This window comes from Ostrea edulis, chromosome 6 (assembly GCF_947568905.1).
Source record: "Ostrea edulis chromosome 6, xbOstEdul1.1, whole genome shotgun sequence".
In the NCBI taxonomy this organism is placed as follows: Eukaryota; Metazoa; Mollusca; class Bivalvia; order Ostreida; family Ostreidae; genus Ostrea; species Ostrea edulis.
The window spans coordinates 73,163,605-73,182,393 of NC_079169.1; the positions used below are offsets into that span (position 1 = coordinate 73,163,605).

The 18,789-nt window shown below is 36.8% G+C and overlaps 1 long non-coding RNA gene across 2 annotated transcripts; it reads left to right on the forward strand.

Annotated features, from left to right (window-relative positions):
- Positions 1-383: 383 nt before the first annotated feature.
- Positions 384-2,060, forward strand: LOC130046944 (uncharacterized). Of its 2 annotated transcripts, none has more exons than XR_008796013.1 (2): positions 384-472; positions 1,615-2,060. It is a non-coding gene; the product is annotated as an uncharacterized LOC130046944 (long non-coding RNA). The 2 variants fall into 2 exon arrangements; XR_008796012.1 differs by having other exon boundaries at positions 1,630-2,060.
- The last annotated feature ends 16,729 nt before the right edge of the window (positions 2,061-18,789 follow it).

Consider the following 18,789-nt stretch of genomic DNA (forward strand, 5'->3'; position numbering starts at 1 on the left):
CTTTAAATGTGGTCACGCTCGGAGTCAATTTCTTATTTTATGAAATCCATTACATGTACAAATATAGCAATATACAGGATGTACGTTTATTAACAAATTGAGGCTGGGTCGAGATAATTCGAAATCTCAAAACGAAATGCTTCGTGGCTGACATTTTACAACCAGAATATTTGTCATGGATATTGTATCCCTTTGTAACAAAGTTGCAGTAACTTGCGTAAGGGTGTCTTCATGCGTACGGGAAAATGTGGTGGATAATATATGAAGCGTACCATTTCAGGATTCCGTCTCATTATACGTCAGACGTGACAGATGGAGAAAAGTTCTCTATTTGTTTCCGGGTCAAGGGTTAACATCATATTTTCAGTGTTGTAGACACTACACGAAACGAACTGTTTCGTGCTTTAGTCTCTTACTTGCTAAAGGGTTGACCAATGAAGAGAATATTCCTAATTGTTTCGAGGTCCAAAGGGTAAGGACATTATTTGGGCGTTTGGAAAAATATAATATGTTATGCAAATATTCGCGTATATCAATTTCATTGTAAGCACTAGCAAGTGCATGTACATGTAAATAATGTGTCCCGTGGAAATACCGTTGTATTCACAGAGTGTAGTCCTGTCAATCATTATAATACTATTTTGTAAGCTTATGTACTCGTCAATGAATTGGTAAAACGTATACATACCTGAATTTAGAAAAGTCATGGTCCATAAACCATATGGATTCAGTTCGATATATGGTTACCATAATAAGAAATATTATAATAGAAATGGTTTCTTTTTATATATCATTGAATGATGTGTACTCACCAGCATTGAACGGGGGGGGGGGGGGGGGGGGGGGGGGGGAGCAGCTAGGATTCTGTTTTACAAGGCCATACTCTAAGTGTAGAAAGCAGAGAAGAGTAATTAATCATTAGTAAAACCACAAATGTTTTGAAAATGTAGGTACGTGTGGGAAATTAACACCTTTTAGCTGGCAAATAGATTAATATTGTTGCTTTCTAAATGTTTATGTGGTTTTCCTTTATGCTTACTTAATTTTAGATGACCTTTTTAGCTCACCTTAGCTGAAAAATCAAGCGAGATTTTCGAATCCAAATGTCCCACATCTCTCTCTTTTTTTCTTCAACACTTACATGTAACCGGTACTGGTCAATTTCAGCCCAACCTAAATAGTGGGCCTCTCTAATAGGGACCAATGGATAGATAAAACTAATCAAATCCCCTTGGACCAGTAAGACAGCAGAAATAGAAAATGTTTTACCGACTTTACGAATGCTAGATATTTTAAAATGATTTAAGAAATTTATTTCTGTAAATCTCCGTTTGAATCCAAAGATCATGACGATATACATAAATACTTTTATTACAAAAACTAAAGATGAGAATTCGATGATTTTTTTTCTACTTGAACACAAGTTACTGACAGTAAAATGCTCTATTGTCATTTATCTTGACATATGCTGCTTCTGGAATACAGTAAAACGTGATAATTTTTCATTATAATATATCCTCTATACCCCGCGATAAAAGAACTACCAATATAGTACTAGTGTATATGTGTTTCATAGGCGAGCGCTTATGGACTGAAGGGACTATATTTTTGCAGTTGTTCCCTTTGCAGCAGAAGTAGATGGCGTTGCGCATATTGCAGTCCAACCAAACAAAAGCGTAAGGAAGAAGTGGCCGATAGCGATAAAAAGAGACAAAAAAAAAGAGGGAAGTTGTGGAAACTCGGGACTACTAGTCTAGTGTGCACGATGAATTCATAGCCAAGTGGGAAAAATTCATAGTTACGTCGACCTAATGTAAGTATCCTACGAAACCATTAAGATACATGTACTATTCACGGGAAATAGCATCAAAAGTAATATACAGTCAAACCTTTAATAAAAGACCGTCCAATGGAGAATAGGTCACACATGACAAGTAGTCACTTAATTAATGATCCTTCTGCAGTGAAGGCATTTAGCAGGTAATACACTGAAATGTACATTGGAGAAAATAACTGTACATGTATTTAGAATGAATAAATTCATTATTAAGAATAACGAGTATGGTTTTAACAGTTGTAAAATAAAATTAATAATAGTTAACAAGATTGCTACACGTAGCCATGTCCCCCACCGCCGCAAAAAAAGTTGAAGCACAAAAGTCCCCATAACTCCTGTAAAATTTGTCGAATCAAAATGGTGGCGCAATATGATCAACTACACAATCCTACACAATTTGAATGAAATCCGGTGAGCGGTTTCGGAGTTGCGTCCACAAAGCATTTCTATAGTGTTGCATATACAAATTCAACAAAGTTTCATAACTCCTATAAAATTTGTCGAATCAAAATGGTAGCACAATATGATCAACTACACATGGTGACTAACAATCCCACAAAATATTAACAAAATCCATTGAGCGGTTCCGTCGGAGTTGCGTCCACAAAGTGTTCCTATAGTGTAGCATGTACAAATTCAACAAAGTCCCATAACTCCTGTCAAAACTGTCGAATCAAAATGGCAGCGAAATATGATCAACTACACATTTGGACTAACAATCCTACAAAATATGAACAAAATCTGTTGAACGGTTTCTGAGGAGTTGCGTCCACAAAGTGAAGTGGGACGGACGGACGGACGGACACCGGTATTTCTATGTCCCCTTCCGCGTTGCGGTGGGGGACAAAAATCTAAGATACCATGTGTTGTCAGAGACAAGAAAGTAAGTACATTATGGGAACCCGGAACCAATAGCCTAGTGTGCACGATGAATACATTGCCAAGCGGGGTGAAAATCATAGTTATCATCGACTATAAATTGTCAAAAGTAGTATACATGTACCTGTCAAGCACTATCGTGTACATTAATCTTAGTTTCAATTTTTAAGTCGCAGCTTGTTCTGTTGATGGAAAACATTATTCAGGTAAGCCCTGTGTCAACGGGCCTTTTGCTTGTATACTAGTACATCTGAGTATGGTATTTTTGGCATTTGTTTATCGTGATTCTACAGGGTCTGTTTTTGACAAGAACATACAGCGAAAACGCACCTTATTCTCAAGGAATAATAATTCATCCTCTGTGGTCAGCACTTATATTTTTCAGCTGCAGCAGACGTCTGGTCTGTTGTACCCTCTCATTTTGAGGTACATGTATTATAATCTGTCATACTTAAAATTTCATGATTCAGAAATACACAAAGGGCTCTTGTGTCTTAATACATGCAGTAACCCGACACTCGCGATTGCAAAATTAAAATTAGAAATGTTGCAGTATAATTTTGCGATTATACACATCAACGACTCCGATGTCATAACCATGGTTAAGATCACAGCACACCATAAGGCTATAAGCAATCTTTCTGCCAAATATCTGCGCATAATTATTTTAGCAGGATTCAATTTTAGCGGCTTTGGTGGTGAAGCAAGAGTACTAATATATAGTTGAGGTCCAATATGAAATCCTCTATTATCCATTCTGATACATATAGCGCTAAATCATGATTACCCAAATAGTGCACCAGCTGCGACAAATAAATACGCTGAAATAGGTACACATCCAGTATCAACATCATCTGTTACTTCACTACATAAATCTAGCACCATTACCAGTTATCTCAACCTTGGCTATTTGATATTAATCCGAAATTAAGACAAACTATCTGGTCGTAAGAAACACTTGGGTTATGTATGAATTTAAACTGTCCCTTCACTTACAGCAGGTGTGATGACTTTGATATAGGATGATGAAACACTATGGTCATAAGCAAGCTTAGACCAAGTATGAATTTCAAATGTATCTTCTTTTCAAAGCTATGACCTGTACATTTATTTATTTTACAAGTTATTTTGATCAAATGACCTTGGATCTCTACCAAGATGGTCCATCCAGTCACAATCAAGCTTCTGGTGATCTATTTGGCCTAGTCCAAAGGTACGGGAAAAAGATGGCAGGCAGACAAACTCTGATAATGCATGATTCCATAAGTTTATTACTAGGGACCCTTATTTGTGTAGAAGATATTCAGGGGGACATAACCCCTCACCCAAGGGACATGGATTTCACAATACCGGTATATTTTTGCGCCTAGAAGTTTTGCAAGAAATATTAACCAGATGCGGTCGCTTAGTACAAGGGCGCTAGCTTTGTAACCAGTAGACCTAGGTTGGATTCTCACCCCCGGTGCAGTATCAAACCTAAAACGTTAAACATAGGTAGTGGCTGTTCCTTCGCCGAGCACCCAGCATTCGAAGGACAGAAGTTTTACAGTTTCAAAGAGGGCTCAATGCTCATTATTATAATACAAACAATTTCCGTGCAAGCTTGATGTCCAGAAGTAGAGATTTTCTCAAATATATTGCCTTTTAAACACGATCAACTACGCCCCATCTTGGTACCTGAACCCAGAGGTTATAAATTTCATACAAACAGTTTGTCTGGTTGATGTCCAGCAAAGAATCCCGTGGGGATCCAGGTTAGAATAGGTCCTCAGCACCCCCTTGCTTGTCGTAAGAGGCGACTAAATGGGGCGGTCCTTCAGATGAGACCGCAAAAACCGAGGTCCCGTGTCACAGCAGGTGTGGCACGATAAATATTCCTCCCTGCTCAATGGTCATAAGCGCCGAGCATAGGCCTAAATTTTGCAGCCCTTCATCGGCAGTGGTGACGTCTCCATATGATTGAAATATTCTCCAGAGGGACGTTAAACAATATTCAATCAATAAATCCAGCAAAGAACATTAGCAAACAGTGAGACTTTACTTAAGGTAGTGAAGTGCTCTGGCAGATAACATGCTCAAATTGGCTAGTGTTGTAACAGATGGAACAAGTGTAATGGTAGGAAAACTTGATAATTAGTAATAATCAAACTATCAGTGGAATGGTTAATTGGTTGTTTTGTGTCCCGTCGAAAAATTGTCATTGGATCATTTAAGAGAAAATAAAAGCTCTACACAACACACCACCGACAGTATATTCTTCACTTGATAACCACATTTGGAAATTCGTTTCCAATACTGTCTAAAGCTAAACAAAATCATTCCCAATTAGCAACACATGGCTAGAAAGAGGTACCAGCGGTGTAAAGCGCATTAAAACACGGCATCAAGCACGATGCTGGAGACCGTGATGCATGTGAGCAACAATGGGGCAGACCTGACATCAACACCTGGAGAAGGAGTCGTCACACAATCAGTACAACAGTGGTACAAGGCAAAACAAAGAAGAAAGTTGTCAAGCCCTGGTGTTCAGGAAGGAGAAACCATCACATCTATGGTGAAACATCAAGATGACTCTACACTGGCAAACTCCAATTTCAGAAAATGTGCCCAAGAATCACATATGAGGGACTTCGAGGAAAAGATCCAGAAAGTGTTAGGCGTGCTTAATGTTGATACACAATGATATGAGAGTGAATTGGAAGACTGGGGAGTCAAGGGATGAAGTGGATTATGAAATAGAAGTTAAACAAGAATCCATGTAAATCAAATATAATCAATAAAACAGATTGCCATGACAATATTGATACATTACAAAAATGCAAATGAAATTAAGGACGCACTACAACATCACACATCCACAGAAAGACGTATTCACAGGTTTAAGAACATGAACAAATCGACCACAAACCGTATCATGCATGGCTTACTATCAAACCTCTCTATCATTTTAGAACAAGAGTACCTCAAACGGTACAATATACGCCCGTCGGAAAGTGAAATTCTACCTGGAAGCATATTATGCACTCTGAATTGATACAACACACATTTTAAATAGAAAAGCCTTATTAAAGTGGATCATTGTGCACCAATCCATCTGACATGTGAACTGATTATGTATTTCTCTAAAAGGGATGTTGTGACAAAACGTCGGTGCAATATCTATGATGATAAAATGTACAGGAAACTATTTGATCTACTTTTAGCCCTAAAATAGGTCATGGTGCACCAATTAAGTTGAAATGTGACCTGATTATATATTTCTCTGAGAGGGAGGTGGCAAAATTTCTGAGTAATACCTGTGATCATACCTTAAAAAAATATAGTAAACTGTTCGACCTACTTCTACCTCTAAAGTAGGTCATAGTGCACCAATCCAGCTGAAATGCTAACTCCACTTGTATTCCTCTGAGAGGAAGCCTTTGACGAAATATCAGGGCAATATCTGTATCGTTAATGAAAAAAAAAACACTAAAAACTTACTTATTTTTAGCCCAAACGTACTATTGTAGGTCAAATATGGGCCAATCCAGCTGAAATGTAAACTGAACTTGTAGTCCTACAAGAGGAATCATGTGGCTAAATTTCGGAACAATATCTGTACCCATAATGAAAAAAGGCCCGGAAAACGGTATGACCTAAAAAGCCTGGAAAACTGACCTATTTTTAGCCCGAAAATAGGTCAAGGATGGACCAATCCAGCTGAAATGCAAAGTGAACTTGAATTCCTCCGAGAGGAAGCCTTTGACTAAATATCAGGGCAGTGTCTGTATCCGTAAATAAAAACTGTTTGATCTATTTTTAGCCCAAAGTAGGTCAAGGACGGACCAATCCAGCTGAAATGCAAACTGAACTTGTATTCCTCCAAAAGGAACCCTGTGACTAAATTTCAGGGCAACATCTGTACCCATAATGAAATTCTTCGGCGCTCAAATAGTTTTAATTTTTCTAATTTCACTTGCTAAGTACTTCTAAATTTACTGAGAACCCTGCTGGGGTCATGGATTTCACGGTTTTTGGTAGATGACGTAATGTCTATTATAAACATGCAAACATTTTGCCTCTTTGATGTCCAGAAGTAAAAAAGATTGTATACCAAGATACAATGCATTTTCAATATTCATGATCAACTTATTTCCACCTCAGCGCCTGAACCCAGGGGTCATGAATTTGACAATTTTAGTAAAGGGCTCATTGATTATCATAATCATCCCAATAATTTGCCTGATTTACGTCCAGGAGTAAACCCATGACGTAACTTACCAAAGTTAGTTGAAATTGGCTCAGTCGTTCCAGAAAAGAAGCTAAAAATGTTCCGCACAACGTTGAACAAAACCAGATAGCAATAGGTCACCTGAGTGACTCGGGTGACCTAATAAGGATGCCCCGTATTACAGTAGGCATTGGTATGATAAAAAGCTTCCATTGCTATACCGGTATGACATTGTTCAAAGCACCGTGCAAGGGGCAATATTTGTGGCACTTCACTTAAAGTCTACACGAGTGAAAAATTCTCGAATAGGATGTAGAAAATACAGATCCCTAGCAATACATTTTTTGTCCCAATGACCATGGTTATCCACAGTGTTCACATTTATCTGTATGCTCTACATCATCTCTCTATCATTGATGTCTAATAAATGCGAATTTGAAATTATGTTAGTATAATTGTATTTACTGCTCTTCTGTATTATATCGGAACTTTTCTGAAAAATCAAAGACTCTTCAAGTCAATGCTAGTGTTCATCAACATTTCTTTTTATACTAGGATCGAGCATAGGCCTAAATGTTGCAGCCCTTCACCGGCAATGGTGACGTCCCCATACGAGTGAAAATTCTCGAGCGTTACACTATTTACAACCAACCAACACATATTGTTACTTTTAATGGAACTTTGTTAAATCTTTACAACTGTCAGAGATATGAATAACAGGTTACATATAAATTTCGCTGCTACTGTAAAATAAATGGAAAAATAATCTACACATTTTCCCTTCATTCAAGAGTTTGACATAAAACTTTTAAAGGCTCATGTTGACTCCGAATTTGACCAAAATAGATACATTGAAGCATGGATACACGAAAGTGAGAACGTCGATGCAAATCTGGAGAAGTCGTGTCGCTGATACAATGGAATAATGTAGTAAACAAGATATAAATATTGCCTAATGGAGATCGGTCGTAAACAATCCCAAAAATCGATTCTTCAGTTTATACAAGACAACAATCGGAGGGAAGATTTCCCATTGCAGAGCGATATTGCTTCCTTCCATAGGATTGGTCTACATTAACCAATTTAACTGCTTACACGGACTTTCAACGTTAGATTTATTTATCCTAAAAGAACACGTCCACATCATTGTTTGACCGGTCGCGATGGTTCAGTGGTAGAGCGTTCGCTTCGTAACCGGGAGGTCGTGAGTTTGAGCTCCGCTCGTGCCATGGCCGCGTCAAACCCAAGATGTAAACATAGGTTTTGATAACTCCTTCGCCAAACGCTCGGCAATCACGGGGCTTTCGGATAAGACTAAAAACGGGGGACCCGTGTCGCTACAGGCATTGGCACGTTAAAGAACTCTAAATTTTACGGCTGTGAGCGCTAAGCATGGGTCTAAATTAGTGTTACTTCACCTGCACAACTGATGACATCTCCATATAGATGTAAGTGAAAATTCTCAACGGGACGAAAACAAACAAATGTTTGAAACTTATTTACAAAGTGCAGCACATGCATTAACCCTCAAAGTATACTACACTGCGCTACAATAACACAAATATTAACAATAATCTCAAATGTATACAATTTAACCAATTAGAATTATACACTGTAAAATGCGTGTATATATCTTCACGTGAGGGATTTTATCCAAATTTACTTTCTTAATGAAGGTCAAAGACCGTTCTACCACAAGAGCAGCCATCGACACGAAATCATTCGGAAAAAGGTCCTGTCGACCTGCAACAGGATAATGCACACCGACATTTCTCTGTACATGTTACTGACCGATTAAATCAGCTTTCACTTATCAAGTCGCAATCAATATCGTTGATCCCTGTTCATACACTGCGAGGATGGTTTATTCAGCTTTAAATCCAATTGGGTAAGCTTTTTTGTTGTTGAGCCAAGACACGCCGGGAACCAATACACATCGCGAGGTTGATGCCCTCGCACCCACTACTAAGTGGGTTATGAGGAGGAAGGAACTGGAGCGGATTTGGAAGAGAAATTGACATGTAGTTAGGCCAATGTCCTCATATTGGTCAACGATCTGCATCCCCCCAGAAAACAGAATCAATGGTTTTACCGCGTCCGGGCTGTTAACTTAGTGTATGTCATAGCACTAGGTGAACAAAACTTCTGAATAGTTGGATGAATTTATACTCATAGTTTATGGGATACTAATTTAAGCTTTATATTTTTTAATGAAATTAATTAAATTTTATATCCACATTTGCATTGGGAATGATGGCTGGTATTTTTCGCAAATTATTCTAAGCTAGGGTTAGCTGAGTAATTCAGTTTACACATTCATAGCTGCTGTCTGTGCCCTTCTATCGTCGTGCGACGTCCTTTGTTACCTTTCTGAAACTACAGTGTACACATCAAATTTTCGTTGAAACCCGGTAGGTAACATCAGGGAACAGTGTTGTAGAATGCAAGACCCCTGCCTTTTGGGGTCTTAGGGATGGGAGTGAATCAAAGTGCCATCCGTACACAAATCACCTTTATACCTGTACAAGTTGTATCAAGTACAGCGACCTTTTTCCAAAATTGTGAGATACATGGGTCAGGGGTTCAGGCTCCAGGGCGGGGCTACAATGAACATTTCAGAAGTAAGTTTGTGATAGCGTTTCATGAAAAGTATGCCGATGTGAAGCGTTGCAATTCATACCCTTGTGTATTTTCAAAACTGAATTTTTTTAAGCGTTCGCTCCGCATGTGGAAGGCCGAGGTTCGAATCTCGGCCGCGACAGACCTAAGTCGTTAAAACAGGCAGTGACAGTTCCATCGCCAAACGCTTGGCATCAGGTGTGAATGTCACGGGTCCTCGGAGATGACCTTAAAACGGAAGTCCCGTGTCATAGTAGGCGTGGCACGCTAAAGAACCCTCACTGCTCAAAGGTGACGTCTCCATATGAGTGAAAAATTCTCTCTAGAGAGACGTTAAGCAAGATACAATCAATCAACAGTCAATTTAAATTTACAGTCTCTTTTCATTTCTATCGACATCACAGCTGTTAAAAATAGATGTACAATTGTACTATATTTTATCAATTTAAATACATTAATATTTAGAAATAGTCTTTTTTCCTGGACATCTTAGGTTTGATGGATTGATTTTATACCGTTTAACTTCCCTCTCGTGAATTTTTCACTGAAATGGAGACGTCAACATTGCCGGTGAAGGACTGCAAAATTTAGGCCAATGCTCGGCTCTTGCAGCCTTTCAACAGGTAGGGATCTTTATCGTGCCACACATGCTGAGACACTGAGCCTTGTTTTTTGCGGTCTCATCAGAAGGACCGCTCCATTTAGTCGTCTCTTACGACAAGCAAGAGGTACTGAGGCCCTATTTTAATCCGGATCCCCACGGGACTGCAAATGGAATGCATAGTTATATTGATTATGGAAACCTCAACATTTATGAAACTCACGAGTAAGGGGTGGGGCTATATGGACCATATAGTAAAAACGCAATATCTGTTTAAAATTTACATTGTATTTAAAATGTAATCCCAGCATATAGAAATAAACATCCGTTGCAAAGAAACTTTTTTTTTCATTTTAGTACACGTAATTGATTGCTTTTGACGAGGTTGTTGTATTCTAATTCTGGTGTTTCATTCTGTTGCATGGTCGTTTCCGCGCCCAGTTTTTCAGTAGTCAATGCATTACATGTATTAGAGATAAAACTTGTTCGGGTACATCATATATATCCATAATTTCTATTGTACCTGTTTACATTATTTTACAGTTATATACATACATGAACCTTATTTTTCAGCAAGTTTTTTTTTTTCAAATCATGTACGTGATAGAATCTTGAACTATAGCTAAATATGGAGAGACAAAATTGAATGCAAAGATTTTAAAATAAAATACAGACCACTTAGACTAAATAGTGTCACTGAGTTAAATGTATATGCTTCAAAGTGGTTCTTCCCAAGATCAATGAATACATTATTTGTAAGAGACGGTGACCGTAAATTTTACTAACGGTCAAAGAACTAGGCGTTCACTGAAATAAATCATACCATATATACAGCCTGCAATAAATAGATATTGACGCATTTGATATGTAAATCTAATCCTGTCGTCGAGCCAGCCGGAATTAATGAAACGAGTAAAGAAGATCGATTTAGGTACACAATACATGTAGAGCAATGATCCTATGTGTCAACAGCACTAATTATATTGACTTCCATGAATCTTTTATTAGAAATGTAAGGCTAAATTTAAAATAGATCTTGGATATTGTGTTTCTATATACAGTTGTATATAAGATATTGATTTTGGAAAGGTTCCATGCGCTTTGCCACTGTATAAATGTTATAATACAAAGGGAAAATTTAATATCATGTTTAATATGAGGTTTCTTGCCCATATATATATGAAATATGTTTTGAGCTAAATTAGGATGTTGAATCCAAAATAAAACTGAAAGTGAATTTAATGTTACGGCTGAAAGATTGATAATGTGATAGCATGCCGTAGACGTACGTCTTGGTAACTATAAGATGGCAATAATTGAACCTACGCTAGTCAAAACGGCCTATAGGGGATCATCAACAAATGCTGATGACAGAGAAGGTCATTAAAATTTTAATATAAATTCTCGTCAATGTCGGGATACAGAATGAATAAACCGAAATATCAACCAAACTCGGTATATGATAATAAAAAAAAATCATCCGCGAAACATTAAGGATTTTAAGGTCTTTGGCATTAAAATTTTTAAAACATCATTCTTCCAAAAAACACATAAATCACTATCTTTGTAAGCCTCCAAATAACAAAGGTAGCAGAGGCATGTCACAAACACGTGATAATTAATCCGTTGAATAAGATGTTATGAATTTTATTACACGCCATACTCTCTCTCTCTCTCTCTCTCTCTCTCTCTCTATAGTACTATATTTGAAACAACTAAAATGTGCATGTATATATTTGACAAACTTGAAATATACACTGTATTATTTCATCATGTGTAAAAATATTCTTGTGATAAATTTATGTTTCATGGAGATTAAACATGTTCATGATAACTCGGATAAATATAGTCATAATTTCTACGAATTGTATCTTATGTATTCGTATATTTTTAATAAGAGCTTGCTGTGATGGCGGGAGATTCTGTTCGATATACATGTATTCAGAATGCTGACATTTATGGATAATATCGTATTGTTAATGATGGTCTAAACCTCCGGTTACCAATGAAACTGACACCAAAAAAAGAATAAACACCCTCTCTCGATTACAATGGACAGATCAAACCAAAAACAGTCCATGGGATCACAGACGGTGAAACACGGTGCGTAATTTCTTGTCAAAATGTTACAGCCTGTTTTCCATAAGAGTAGTACCATAACATTTGTTTGAGGGAGTTTTACACTATAACATAGGTTTTAGTATCCCACGGCACACAGGTACAAGACGGCTGCAAAACAATTTCACATTCCAAAGAAGTTTGGAGCTGTTTCCGTTCTTAAAACACGTTCTTTCTGTTCTTAAAACACGTGCTTTGATTTGAGACAAAAAAACTAGTGTCCCATACAAGAAATTATGCATAGTCGCCTGTCTTATATTGCAAGTCATGAGAATTTGCTTAAACGTGATTGTATAAGTTACAATGTATATGTCCGGTCAGCAGGTGTCTCTGACAAAACACAATACAAATGTGTGTATTGATGTGCAAGATTTCTGAGAAATTGCACAGTTTTTGCAACAACAAAAAATACAATTTGAACGCTTCCTGTATTATGGTGTACCGAAGTTGCTCGTGAAAGCAGATTTCTAATTGTGCTGAATGTATCTTATTTCAGTTCAGCTTGACGTTCAGTCATATGACCTGTGTCCGTAGTCTGTTTGATAAATCTTCGTTTACTTCTTTAAGCAAAGGGGAGTCATGATTGTTGAAATGCAGGAATGTGCTTTTTCAAGGGGGATAATGGCATGAAAAAAAGGGTTGGGGTGTTGTTTTTTATATGCCCTCTTGTATTCTCTTTAGAGAAGTCGAGAGGCATAGCCTACATGTAGGCTATGCCTCCCGACTTCTCTAAAGAGAATAGCCCTCTTGTAGAAACTCGCGTGAAATTGTAACGATAACTTGATGTATTTATGTGTGAAGTGTAAAATCGAGAAATGCTGAAACCCTAAAATAAAATGTAATTAGAATTTATTTGGATGTTTGTGATCTCGGGCTCTATGTTTCTGTGAAATGTCATGTCAAAGTTAGGTTCCAGGGATCGATATTCCAAGGAGCCACTTGCTGTCTGTCTATTCACTGAGTTTCTACAGTGTCTGTTTGAGATGTTAATATAATTTGTAAAATTGAAAGGCAAGCACCCCCTCTCCCTACCCGTTTATCTATATTAGAAATATATTGTAGAAATACAATGTAAGTATACAAGGAATAGGTGTCAACCACCTCAAGATCTTAACATTGTGACAAACGGGGTACATCAATCCAGAACTTTATATCTACTTTCATTTTGCTGTCATTTGTATAAATTGAAGAGTAGATAATACCCAGTACTGTATATGATGTGTATGGATGCTAGTAGAGCCTTCGAAAAGTATAACTTGGTGTTTAAATGGGTGGTGTAGAATTTTATATTATCGTTATGTACAATGAAAAATGCAACATTTCTGATACATTAAATATATCGTTAAAAAGTTATACATGTACACGTACGTTTCCCCATAACGGTGTAACTATACACCTGTAATTAAAAATTACAATGCGTACCTCTCGATAATCAATATATCAACTATCTAATTAATTAAAATGTTAATTAAAGTATAAGTAAAGCATAATAAGTACGCTTATTTCGGGCGAGCCCTCGTTTATTCCGGTCAGATTATGGTCATTGTTTCGGCATTGGTAGGCGGTTCGCTTATATTTCTGATATATCACAGACTGACATATTTTAGTGTCCCCTTCCTGATTCGCGCTATTTTGTTCGCTCCATGGATCTCAGCTGATTTGTGTACATAAAATGTACATGTTGAGTTGTGACAGCTAGCATATATTTCGCCTTTGCATGTCAATATCGAGAACTAAAGTTGTCAGAAACTATGATGTATTGGAAGGTTTTGAATTTTTCTGAGAAATCCTTGAAAATTTTAATATTATAAATAAACGTGTCTGAGCATTTTGAAATTACTATTTAGTATCACAAAAACTTTTAACAAGCTTGACCACATAGATTGATTGATTGTGTATTATTTAACGTCCCTCTCGAGAATTTTTCACTCATATGGAGACGTCACCATTGCCGGTGATGGGCTGCAAAATTTAGGCCTATGCTCGGCGCTTACGGCCTTTGAGCAGGGAGGGATCTTTATTATGCCACACCTGCTGTAACACGGGACCTCGGTTTTTGCGGTCTCATCCGAAGGACCGCCCCCATTTAGTCGCTATACACGACAAGCAAGGGGTACTGAGAACCTATTCTAACCAGGATCCCCACGGGAGACCACATGAATGTTTATATTTGACCTATGTGTACTTTTCACCCACCTAAGTGGACTAAAAAACGGACAGACGCCAAACCAAGCGACACCTATGGTTTTATCATGTAAAGTATTTTGATATCGATAATGCAGTAAATTAAAATTTTCATCACTAAAAATGGTAATTACCATGTACATATAATTATTGTTCCCTTCCAAAGCGATAGTCGTTATCATTTGTAACATCTATTAAACATTATTTTCAATGAAATTCAATTATTTACTTGAGAACCGGGCGTTATCTTTATGCTTGCATCAGCGCTTTTAAAGATAGCAAATCACATGTACTAACATATCACAGTGTGTACATACATATAACGTTATCTCTGAAAACAAACAGATAAACTCCTGATAGTGCTCACCGGTCCTCGCTGTCCACCGACACTTGACCTTGTCAGTTAACCACCAGTTAACGCTTTTGTGACAAAAAAATGCCGGGACTCACTGGACGAAGCGTCCTAAATCGTGACTTGCATCAAAGTGGATTGCCCGAAATACGTCTTCTTTTTTGTGCTTACGATTCTTATGACCTTGCCGTGTTCACCTGGTTTGTAAACAAAAGGAATGAAAATGTTGATGTCTGAATGTTTTTGTTGCATTAAGAAGTTACAGAACGATTTTTTTTTTCATTTCAATGTAATTCTATTTTTATGGACCTCCTTGACAACCTCTCCTCTGTCTCTCTTCTTTCCCTACCCCATCCCCTTCCTCCTTTTCTTATTTGCCTTCTCTACCCCCTTTCGCCTCCATTTAATCCTCCACATACAGTGCCAAACATTCATTAGTGTATTGAAATCTTTTGATATGGAAAACAGAGAAAATTGAAGTTTTATCTGAGAGTTCATCCATTTATTTATTTTATTACTTTGGTAGTTATACTGAATGTGAACATTTAGCTCTATATTGTAAATATGTCAAGAAATACATGTGCTCCATGCGCAAATGTGAAACAATTACAGCACAATGTTAGATATATATTCTGATCCTGGTTTTATTTATGTATTTCTTACAAAATACTCACGTGTCAATTGACAGGAACCCTATTTGGCGATGTACATTTATGTTGATATGAATACAACACAACTGTTTTCATGTTGTAAATTTTAGGTTGCCATAAAAACAATGATAAAGTTTGTTTTGATACCCCACCCAGTAAATTCAATGATGTATCAAGACACAGTGATTGTTCAGCATTCAGACATTTGGCATAGTTGATAAATAGATTTTTGCAAAATTAGTTTTGTTAACATGGAGGCATTGTGTGTTAAATACATTAACTTGATGTAAGACAATATCAAGACCATATGTGGGAGTTTTTTTTACTTCAAAATAAGACTTGTAGACCAGGCCCTGGATATCTCGAAAAAAATCTCAAATTTAAGTTAGAATTTTCTTTTATTTGAGTAGTCAAAATGTGAGCAAAATCTCAAACTTAAGTCCAAGTTTTGACTTAAGTGTCATTCGGGAAATCTAGGCCTGTGTCCCCTTCTTATGAATTCCAAACAGTCCGTAATTTTAGCTAACTTCAGACAAAGTGTCAAGCGAGCTTTGTCCGGCGTCTTGCCATGGTGTAAACACAAAGCTAATTGAAATTTTGGGGAGTTCCAAAAGAAGATAATTAAGAAATAGGATGTGGTATTTACAAATCTTCTTCTCAAAAACCATGAAAGGTAAAGATAACAAACAGAGATCAATCCCATAACTCCTAAAAGAAATACATAACAAAGAGTTTGCAAACACGGACCCGTGGATGAGCCCAACATGTATGTCTTGATTAGGTAAATGGAGCAATCCGTAGTCAAAATTAGTGTGTCAAGAACGACCTAACAATCAATATGAAACACGTCAGACAGCATTTGACCCTCTGATAGGTTGTATTGACAAACCAGACCATAGAATAACAAAAGCCAAAATTTTGTTTAAGCCATAACTTCTGAGGCCACGTCAAGATATACATGGGGATACTGGTATATAGGAAAATTCGTTGACTATCTCGTCAATAGATACCATTTGTACATATTGATATATAAACATCTCCCTGTAGTGTATATTCACGCAAATCATGATCCCTGGGCCAAGGGCGACTCGTAACAAGGGTTCAATTTTACATACCTATAAGAATTTTCTTTGAAAATCCTCTCAAGAACCAGAAGGATACAAGACATATATATGTTTTAAATGTATGTGCAAGAATTCGTATGAATTGTAGGTTCAAGTTTTCCCGCACCATGGAGCCTAGAGTATGGACAATAGGGATTTGAAGGTCTTCTCAAAAATCAAAAAGGCACAATATGTCAAACTGCAATGCGAATATCTTCATGTAGCGTTGATTCAAGTTTTATTCACATTATAACCCCCTGGGGACCACAATATGAGTTAAAACTTTACATAGGGATATATAGGAAAGTTCTTTGAAGATCTTAATGACCTGAAGAATGCAACATGCCAAATTAAGTTTCTAGTTTGACTACACCATTATCTTTAAAGTCTTAGTGGCGCCACAAGAGGGTAGACATTTTACATAGGAATCTTTCGAAAATCTTGTCAAGAATCACTACAATAAAATGTATCACACGAGTATGGAAGTACCTTCGAGTAGTAGACGTAGCTAGGGCCTCACCGCGACCCTCAGGGTCATGGTGCGCCATTTATTAATGCAACTGCTTGGATGATCAATGTAGCCCATGAAAATCCTCGTGTTCTGCATGCATTTTTGACACGGAGTGTTATACATATAAATCGAATGTTGGTTTCTCATTACTAAATTGAAATGTATTTAAATTAACAAATTTGAAAAGTCTGCATTATATGTACGCATTCAAATAACCCATTTAAGAAATTTTAGTTCACTGAGATACATTCATGCTAAGTATACATTTGGGACCCTTTTGCTTGATTTAAGGTATCAGTTATGAAGTTCGTACGTGGGTTTTGCCCTTTACACACAAACCGATTTTTATCTCTGCTGGCATGAAATTGAATCGTATCATATATATTTTAAATTTCATATCTAAAGTACAAGTGACAATAAAATATCTGAAAGACCTTTTCAAAACTGCAACCTAACCATTATCGGTTTATTATTCCCTAGCTAGACCAAATGTCAAAATTACCAATGATCGCGTGATTGTGATTAAAACCAGTATGATAATTTCCTTTGCTGGTAGTATTATTTCATTTCTGTCAAGTCCATGCTATGTGCATGTATGTACTCATTACAAATCGGTGTGTAAATTGGGGAAATATATTTGTAAGTTTTCAAATGATAACAGAAGTAACCTAATATCATTTCAGATAACCTATCCTGCATTGTATTTATATACGTGTATATGTAATGATAAACTATCCTGTATTGTATTTATATACGTGTATATGCATGCGCGGATCTGGGAAGGGGGGGGGGGGGTCCGGACCGCCCCTGGAATTTGCAAAGATAAAAAAAATTACAATACATGTATAACGATTTATAAGAAAAATGAGTTACATCACGAGTTCGATTTTGTGAAAAGGTTCGACCCCCCCCCCCCCCCCCGGATAAAATTTCTGGATCCGCGCCGGTATATGTAATGGTAAACTATCCTACATTGTATTTATATACGTGTATATGTACTGATAAACTATCCTGCATTGTATTTATATACGTGTATATGTAATGATAAACTATCCTGTATTGTATTTATATACGTGTATATGTAATGATAAACTATCCTGTATTGTATTTATATACGTGTATATGTAATGATAAACTATCCTGCATTGTATTTATATACGTGTATATGTAATGATAAACTATCCTGTATTGTATTTATATACGTGTATATGCAATGATAAACTATCCTGCATTGTATTTATATACCTGTATATGTAATTATATTTATCTGTTTACTTTATATTTGCATGATTATTATACAAAATCATTTCGATGTAAATACTCTACACTTGGGAATTGTATGGTTCTTTGTAACAAATAATACGAGTATTATCCCCCATATTATTGTCTCTTCACATCACGTGATGCATTAACAAGTGTGTGACTAACAAAGTATCTAGCAAATGTATGAAGTTCTAAATAGATGTAGATGAATTGTTAGTAATTTAAATTTCTTAGGGTAAAACGATGCCTGTTCCCCCAATTATCCACCAACGGTGTCATGGTCAAAACTAAATCTTGAATGCTCGCCATGGTAAATGATGCGTTTCCATACTGTGTATCTCACCTATATACTTATTTTTGACAAGCAAGCTACTTGAACTTCTGTAGCAGAAATGTGTTTTTCCATTGATATTATGATACCACTTTTTCAGCCTGGTTGATTTTATCCAATGTATACTTCGC